Source organism: Ursus maritimus, unplaced genomic scaffold, assembly GCF_017311325.1.
Source record: "Ursus maritimus isolate PB19 unplaced genomic scaffold, ASM1731132v1 scaffold_31, whole genome shotgun sequence".
In the NCBI taxonomy this organism is placed as follows: Eukaryota; Metazoa; Chordata; class Mammalia; order Carnivora; family Ursidae; genus Ursus; species Ursus maritimus.
In genome coordinates, this window is record NW_024425675.1 from 1,361,515 (window position 1) to 1,370,696 (window position 9,182).

Consider the following 9,182-nt stretch of genomic DNA (forward strand, 5'->3'; position numbering starts at 1 on the left):
GTTAGATGAAACATGTAATACAAAAGCACACTGATGAATTCTTCCTATCTGTTATATCAAAATCCACTGGTCTTACACTTTAAAAGAATAGTTTACCCATGCATGATTTGTAGTACTGGTCACTAAGTGGTGCATCTCTTCTGAATATTAGCACATTTCATTATGCAATATCAAAAATCACATTTACTAATATCATCATGGAGCTTGTTAGAAAAGTCTTGAAGTATTGGAAAGCTGTCAAGATCATGGTAGCAGATACAAGTTTTTCAAAATTCTAATTTTCGCTTGGGAAGCTCAAGTTTTATCACAGGCAACAAACATTATCAGTTGTTTTCCTTGAAGTGACAAGTCTCATTTTGTTTATTTTTGAGAAAATGTCTTCCATATATTTGTGTATGAATAACCATAGTTAGTCCCTCAGGTATTCTTTCAAGTAAAAAATGTGAGAAAATGTCTTCCATATATTTGTGTATGAATAACCATAGTTAGTCCCTCAGGTATTCTTTCAAGTAAAAAATGTGAGAAAATGTCTTCCATATATTTGTGTATGAATAACCATAGTTAGTCCCTCAGGTATTCTTTCAAGTAAAAAATGTACAAAGGGGCCCATAATCCCATAATTCCAATGATTATACAAGTGCTTTCCTGGAGATACCATAATTTGATATACAGCAGAAGTGCTCTATGTTACAGCTCATTTAATCACATAGAATATTAAAGAGACATGGTCTCAAGAGCTAATATTTAGTAAAATTAATACTTTTTACTACTTCATTCAGGAAATTTGTAAGATAAACTGGATTTTTTTTCCTAATGATAATGGATGATGATGAAGAAGAGACTGCTACCACAATTTAGTATTATGATGTTGATTCAGGCACCTGCAGTTTTGCCCATCTTTGCTTTTGTACCATCACAGTAAAGGTGCACAGTGGAAAAGCGAATAGCATATTAGTATTACCATGCAAATAGTGTGATCTTACAAACACCTTGAAACGTTTACAGAGATTCCCAGGGGTCCATGGACAAGGTTTTCATGCTCTAACCTTTTTTAGCATATTCAAGGTAAAGAAATTTGGAGGACAGGGACTTTTCCAGGAAGGGAAAACAGTTAAGGAAGTTCCCAGAATAAATCTGGAAAGTTGGAAGATTTTGATCAGATGAGGTTTTGATAAGGGCCCAGTCCTGAAACAGAGAATAAGAGAGTGAGAATTTTGAGCTGATTGGAAATTGGTTCCAATATTTTTGACTTTCAGCTGAGACAATAAGCTGTGGTGAAGGCAGCAGGGGTAAAGGGAGATGGGGACAAAGCCACTGATGATTATCATAGGTACCTTTTCTGAACAAATTCAAGAAACTGTTAGTGTAGATGGTAATGTGGTCCTTGTTTCTCTGTCTTGGTACCTATCCAGGCAGCACTTTTTACTTTGACCTTCGAAATCTATTCTCCAACCTAGAGGTCAACAAACATTTTCTGTAAATGGCCAGATAATAAAAATTGTATATTTTGTGGGTCATACAGTTTTTGTTGCAATAGTCAACTCTGCATGTTGCAATGAGTTTCAAAAACTTTACGTATGGACACTGAAATTTGAATATCACAAAATTTTTGTGTGTCACAAAATATTATTTTTTTCCAACCATTTAAAGAATATTGTTAGGGCACTTGGGTGCTTAAGTCGGTTGAGCGTCTGACTCTTGGTTTTGGCTCAGGTCATGATCTCTGGGTCATGAGGTCGGCACCAGGTTTGGCCCCTACTCAGTGTTGAGTCTGCTTGTCCTTCTCCTTCTGCCCTCCCCCCACTCTCTCTCTCCCTCCTTCTCTCTCAAATAAAGAAATAAAGAAATACAATCATTTAAAAAATAAAATAAAAATAAAGAACATTCTTAGACTGTGTGCTATACAAAAGTAGATGGTGGGCTGGATTTGGACAGTGAGCCATAATTAACATACCTTGCTCTTACTCAAAAGAAAGACTCTGATGATAAAATTTGGAGTACTATGAAGGGTAACTTGGATAAAGACCTTTTAATATTCTTTGATTTAGTATCTTTATTTCAGGCTGACCTTATGCTCTCACCAGCCAAATATATGTGATACTGTTATTCTAATATTGCTGATAAAAGTCACAAGGTCCTTTGACAAAAAAGAAGTCATGGAATATAAAATATACAGCATAACATAGTATAATACAATGTAATGTATTGTGATAACAGCACAGTTGAAGTTTTTATTAAATTCTCCCAGTTTTCATCTACAAAGCTATTTCACAAAATTGTGTTTGCCCAAAAAAAGGAAAAGAAAGTAAACAAACTCCCTTCTGCATTTGGCTCCAGGCAGAATAAAAAAAAGCTAAAAGCAGAAACATGAGTTTCTTTAAGCAACTCAGTTCTGAATGATTTAACTTATTAAACAATACTATTATGAAACCACAGATTAAGTGACTGAGTTTATTTTATCCCAGGAATACCCTCCCTGTCCACCCACCCAGTCTCTTCAGTCTAAAGGCTCTTCAAGCCCCAATTCAAATCTTATCAACTCTGTAAAGTCTTCCTTTGTCTAAGCCATCCCTCCTACCTGAATTCCTAGGCATTTATTACGGCACTATTTATTTGACAATCATACAGAGGGTCTTTTCTGGTGTTTTCTTGAACTGTTTTTTGATTTTTCAATGTTTAACTGTAAACTTCTAGAGAATCACAGTCCACTTTTAGTTTCTTGTAATTTCTAGGTTTAGCATAATGCCTCATTCACCATAAGAGCAACTCACCAAGTACTTGTTTAAAATCAAATGCAAGTAAAATAATGTATTTTTTGTTCATTATTCTTCATGATTTCTCCATTCAATTTCTTCCTCAGTCTCCCAGGAAGAAAATTTCCCCATTAGTATTCACCCTGCTTTAGATTATTTTTTAAATCTACTCAGGAAATTAAAAAAAAAATCTAACATGAAATTTACAAACTAACATTATTTATTTATTCAGCACATTGATACTATTGCCTAATTATGTGTCCTTTCATTTTTTTTTTTCAAATTCTACTAACCTAATCTACATTGAGGTATACAGAGGTTTTGAGTCAGGCTGAGCTGGATTCTTACCATGAACCAGGTTATTTAGATCATTGGCCATCTTCAAAAAACTTCTGGAGTATAGAATTCAAATACAGGTTATATATTTAATATACACGTAATGGTGTTGGGAAGCATAAAATTGCTATATTGATTTTGAAAAACAAATAACAATGCCCATCACAATTTTGAATGCAGATATCTTTTGACCCATCAATTGAGGTTTTAGCATTTGGTTTTAGGTATATACTTACAAAAGCATTTCAAGATATATGAACAAGAATATTTATTATAGTATAATTTAGAGTAGGAAAAATATGTAACAACCTAAATGCCCATTAAGTATGGAATTTGTTGAATAAATATGCTACTTTCATAAAATAAAACACTGCATTGTATTTAAAAGAATGAGACATGTCTATATACTGATATTGAAAAATTTCTGAAATGTATTGTTTTGTGGTTGAAAAATCAAGGTGGTGTGTGGGGCAAATAGTTGGATTTCATTTGAAAATATAAAAAAGACATTACTTACACAGGTTTATGCAAAAAAAAATTACTTTCCCTAAGAATACACAAAATTGTTAACTGTGATAATATTCAGTAAGAAATACTAGAAGCTCAGAGAAGGAGACTTCTACTTTTTATTTGATGCCTCTGTATAACATGTGCCTAAAAAATACCGCATATAGAGGTATCGCAAATACTAAATCTGAACTCACAGCAGTGCTTGGCAAGTAGCAAATGCTCCTTTATGTCATCTACATGTCTAGTCATTACTCCATTTTTTTTCAGAAAATACTTATCCCAATTCAGAAAATACATAGTGATGAATCACCATTCAATCGGCGGTGCTATTCTGTGTATTTAATTTGCAAACCTAGATTTTTTTACTACCCCTACACAAAATTTACTGTTTTCTGGTTTGTTTTGAATTGACGAAATAAAATAAATCTGTATTTGAAAGGGTTTTTTCTCTCTTAAAGAATCTTTTTGTTTAAACTGGTATATACATTGAGACAGGCAATTTTTAAAGTACTCTTACTTATATTTCCTTAGGTAAAAACACTGTTATGTGATGCTGATTCGGCATGATTAATGAAAAAATAACATTCTATCTCACATCCTAATAGCCTGGTTAATCCAAAATAAGAATTCCCTTACCAAGTCCACATGAAAGGGAACAGGCATAAAGAAAAGAAAACGGAGGGAAAAAAAGAAGGAAATACATTAAGAAAAATCCTCTCTTCTTGTGAGGCCAGCATGACATTGGCCAGAACAGAAGTCAGAAGCAACTTAGAGAAAGTATGACCCATCCCATCTGCAATAACTCTTTCTACACTTGAATTGTTACCTTTATACTCTGTAAGATATTTTCACTAAAAAGAAAAAAGGATTTTTCACTATTTAGTCTGGTTTGGGTTGCTTATCGGAAATCATGATACAAATTACTTAATCTCAGTGTATTTCTATGACAACCAAGGAAAACCAAATATTATTTAGCCTTAGTTATTCCAAAGTGCTGAGACTCAGCCCCTGACCTTGCCACAATGTGTCTGCTGCCAACTGTACCTCATGGCAACAATGAAGGCTTTGTGAAAGCAGCATGGATTCCTCAGGAGTCTGTATAATGCTTTCCTGGAATGTAGGTGGACAAATCCTAGTAACTACATGAGACTTTATCAAAACTAAACCTACACTTAAGACATACTCAGAGTGAAGGAAAATTTTAAAAAGCAATATGTTGAAATTCCCTTATAAAAGGTCATAACCTGATATGGTAATGTTACAGAAACTTACTTGCATAGTATTAGAGCTTAGAGGGGAAAAAAAGACCCACAGAAGAGATCTCTAACGTGGCCCTTTCATTTAAAGCTGAATATGCAGGAAATTTTTCTGACTTTCCCAAGTTGATAGAAGAAGTTAATATATCTACGAAGAGAATCTGAAAGAGCTGCGTGAAATGAATGAGAGGTTATTCATTAGAGAATACATTTACCTTCTGCTACTCATAATAAAAGTAATCATGGAATACTCAAAATAATCAAATCTAGAACCAATCTTATTTCTTGTTTTGCCCAATTTGACTCCCCTTCCCACCAACCATTTATCAGAGCTAAAACACTAATCTGAATTTACTTTTTCTCTCCAGCATGTATTTAGTAAACTCTATGGAATAGAGAGTGGTTTTAAAAAACTAGACATTCATGGTCTAATGGACATACTTGTGAACCATGAGAACAATTCAAAGAACAAGTCATGCACACAAGTCATGTAGACAAGATAGGACATCCAGATAGAGAAAAGAGCATATGCAATGAGCCAGAAATATGAAAGTTTTCATGAAAATTTATATCACAGCACAAGTTACAAAAGAATGATCTTGATCATGAGATTAGAAAAGCAGCCACAGAATATACAGAGTTTTTGTTGCCATGTTGAGTTTCAGCTTGTGAAGGATGACCTGAAACTTTTGAAACAGTAATTCAGCAGCTCTATAAAAGATGTGGTACAACGAGTAACAAGGGCATCTGTTTTTATTTTTTATGATTTTATTTATTTATTTGAGTGAGGGGGAGAGAGAGAAAGAGATAGAGAGAAAGAGTGGGAGGAGGGGCAGAGGGACAAGCAGACTCACTGCTGAGCAAGGAGCCTGATGCTGGACTCAATCCCAGGATCCTGAGATCATGACCTGAGCTGAAGGCAGACACTTAACTGACTGAGCCACCCAGGTGCCCAAGGGCATCTTTCCTTAGGCGACCAAAGCGAGATTAATTCATAATCCAAGGACAAGTGAATATGGTTAGAGAGAAATAGATGATTTTGAGAAAGGTCAAAGGAAATATATGAGTAGCAACAGCTTTTCTTGATGTAGGCTATGCATCTATAAAATGGAATATATATAAAGTGACAATGGATAAAAAGACATTTTCCAATTTTACTCTTGGGTTATAGAACTGGAAGCATTGCTTAGCCACAGTAATTTTCTCAGTATTTCTAAACATCCTATGGTTTTTACTCAAGTTTTGCAGTGCTTTTATAATTTTGTATTTTGTCACCTCCATGAAGTTTGTGAAGGAAATTATTTGTTGTTAACCATTTGCCATTTTAACAGGAAAGTCACCATTTATCTTTTTCTTATCCTTTTAGCTACTTGCCTAACCAGATTTTAAGTTCCTATTTTATGGGTAAAACTATTATATAAATTCATATTTCTAGCATAGCACTTTAGATAATGTAGGATATCAATCTCTCTNTTTCCCTTTTTAGTTTTGAGTTGCTATTTGGAAATGGCAATCCATGACAGTTTTCTTTTTGCAAATCTCTGTACTAGGAAAATAGTTACATGTCATTATTTAAAGCATAGACATAATTTCATACCTATTAGATTTTCTCTTATCATAAGTTATCAGGAAGTCTAGAGCTGTGATGAGGTCTTTATTAACTAACTATGTCAAGCTGTGGGGCAAGCATTCTGTGTATTAACTTTCACACTAATTGATTCTCATTTTCTTTTACTCAAGTTCATTTAAATTTTAAAAATTATGTGTATAAAATGTCTTAAATCCTTTATGAAAGCAGTGGGGTATAAATTAAAAGATAAACTCTACATACTGCAACATTCAATAAATATTCATGGTTAGCAATCATAGAATTTGCATAGTATCAACCTAGAATAAGAGAGAATTTGACAAAATTTGGTCATGTAACTTCTCTGTGGCCATCCACTGCACTGTCTATTCAAGGAAGTATTTCCTCCCATTCTGCTTCACAGAAATAATGAGATACCAGTATTAGAGTTTCTTCCAAGGAAATTTCCTGGACCGAATAGAATAATTAAATAAGCTGAGTTTGCTGAGGTTATCCAGGCTTCACTAATGGGGAACTTGTCTTTTTCTTAAAGTCTAAACCTTTCAGTTTAATGGGGTTACAAGTGTTATCATAAGCCTTTCCTTTACAGTGCATATGAAAATAAAATATACCCTCTGCTACACTTGATCTTAGCCAAAAGGCCGAGAAGTGATTAAAATATACCCTCTGCTAAATAAGAGTATAAATAACTAATCCTTATAAGCTGCTTTAATGGCTGGTTGAGGCACTAGAGATGAGAGAGAAAATAATATTGTACTTTTCAGAAAATGAAAGAATTTTAAAAATTACTATATTTGGTCACTGGACTAAAGACTCCTGGCAAAAAAGCCTTTTCAGAATGACCCAAGCTCTAACTTTAATATAAACAATTAGCTGGAGTTTCTTTCCATCTCTTCTCCCTCCCCTACTTTTCTCCTTATAATGGATTTCTTACTCTAGTGGATGGTATGGTACGCCATCAAGATCCCTGCTCCAGGAGTACCTGGGTAGCTCAGTTGGTTTGGACATCTGACTGTTGGTTTCAACTCAGGTTATGATTTCAGGGTCCTGGGATTGAGCCCCCCGTTGAGCCTGTGTGAGGCTCTGTGCTCAGTGTACAGTCTGCTTGTCCTTATCCCTCCCCCTTCTGCCTCTCCCCACCTCAAGTCCCCCTACTCATGCATGTACTCTCTTTCTCTCTCTTGCTCTCTCAAATACATAAATAAATACAATATTTTTTAAAAAGATCCCTAATCCATGGAACACTACATCAAAAACTAATGATGTACTGTATGGAGACTCACATAACATAATAATAATAAAAAAAAGATCCCTAATCCAGAATTGAGGCATTCATCCCCTACCCCATCTCAGCTATTCAGAATGTTAGGACTGGTGGCTCACAATAAGTCCCTCTTGAGGATTTCAGCTGAAGACTTCTTAAAGGCAAATCACAATCTGCTAAATGATGATCCAGAGATGGAGCAAACCAAAGAAGTTCAACAAAGGAAGACTGAGAAAACTTATATTTAATTGATCCTCACTGAAAGAATTGCTAAAGGAGATACATTAAGAAAATGAAAATTGAACCCCCCCAAAAAGAGTGAAATATAAGAACTGATGAATGGTAAACATGTTAGAGAAGCTACCCAATTCAACAATCACATTGACCACTACAATTACAGTGTAGAGAAACACAGTGGAAGTGAAGTGCTGAACAATATCATAAATATGGTAGGAGGTAAACAGACAAAGTGTTCTGAGGTCCTTGTGTCAATTGGGAGTTGAAATGAGATACTTATTGTTAACTTCAAACACAAATAAGTATACACATTGAAAATGTAAAAGTATCCATCAAAAATACTGAATGTATAACTTCCCAAGTATTAATGGGACAAAGTAGAAAAGGAGAACTTAATCAACCCATAAGATAGTATAAAAGAAGACACAGATAGCAAGAGTAACTATTTATGGGTGCTGTAATGAGTCCCAGAAACCCCTGGGAGGTATTCAATATGATGGAGGTATTCATTCATTCATTCCCTCAGATACCAACTGTTGGCTGTTGATGGCCCATTCTTGATGGGGAATACCTAGCACAAGTTTGCACCCTTTCTCTGGTGACAGCCTCTGTCCAGTAACTGGTCAAAGCAGGAATGTAAATCTCCAACTCACTTGCTTTAAGATGAGATGAATCTTAAGAGCCATTTAGCTCCAGAGCTCCCTGACTATAAGATGAACTGAGAGTTTTGCTACAAATGCGTAACAGTTTAATTCCTTGCTTTGTCTAATCTTACCTCCTTCTTTCCCTTGCTCATATTGATCACAGTCCCCAATAACCTCTTACAAATAATTCTCTATCTTTGGTCCTTCTACCCAGGAACCTGGACTAAGGCAATTATCTCATATGTGCTAGATATCAGGAGACAAAGATGAGTAGAATTAGAAGATAAGATGTACCAAAGGAGTTCAAAGCTAATTTATCGAAATAGTTATATTGTAGGTTCTGGATTCAGACTTGCCACTTACTAGCTGTGTGACCATGGACAAACTCCTTGAGCCTCAGTTTCCTTACCTGCAGCATAAGGTTGCTGTATGCAGTGGACTGAATATTTGTGCCCCACCCCTGATTCATATGTGGATTTCCAAATCCCCAGTGTTATGGTAATTTGGGAGGTAATTAGGGTAATGCAATCAATAAGGTAGATCTCTCCTGTTAGGATTAGTGTTCTTATGAGAAGAGACATAAGAGAGCTTGCT